We start from the raw sequence: 713 nt of genomic DNA, 5'->3' as shown, positions 1-713 counted from the left end.
TTTGAGGAACAGCAGAGCTCCACACCTTAATCTATGGAGTGTAGAAACTCTACCGTTGAAAATACATAAGTGAAAGGTCCAGGCATGGTCGAGAGGCCAGCCCCCAAAACGTGATCAATAGTCTCCTAAGATGAACAATGGATTAAAACTGAGACCAAAGATGTCTAATACAATAGTAAAAAGTCCTATTTATAATAAACTAGCCACTAGGGCTTACAAAAGTAAGTAATTGATGCATAAATCCACTTCCGGAGCCCACTTGGTGTGTGCTTGGGCTGAGCTTGAATGTTACACGTGCAGAGGCTCTTTCTGGAGTTGAACGCCAGCTTTTGTGCCATTTTGGGCGTTGAACTCCACTTTGCAACTTGTTTCTGGCGCTGGACGCCAGAATTGGGCAGAGAGCTGGCGTTGAACGCCACTTTGCGTCGTCTAAACTTGGGCAAAGTATGAATTATTATACATTTCTGGAAATCCCTGGATGTCTACTTTCCAACGCAATTAGAAGCGCGCCATTTCGAGTTTTGTAGCTCCAGAAAATCCACTTTGAGTGCAGGGAGGTCAGAATCCAACAGCATCAGCAGTCCTTCTTCAACCTCTGAATCTGATTTTTGCTCAAGTCCCTCAATTTCAGCCAGAAAATACCTGAAATCACAGAAAAACACACAAACTCATAGTAAAGTCCAGAAATGTAAATTTAACATAAAAACTAATGA

Source organism: Arachis ipaensis, chromosome B05 (assembly GCF_000816755.2).
Source record: "Arachis ipaensis cultivar K30076 chromosome B05, Araip1.1, whole genome shotgun sequence".
Lineage (NCBI taxonomy): Eukaryota > Viridiplantae > Streptophyta > Magnoliopsida > Fabales > Fabaceae > Arachis > Arachis ipaensis.
Note: the sequence above shows the minus strand (reverse complement) of the source record.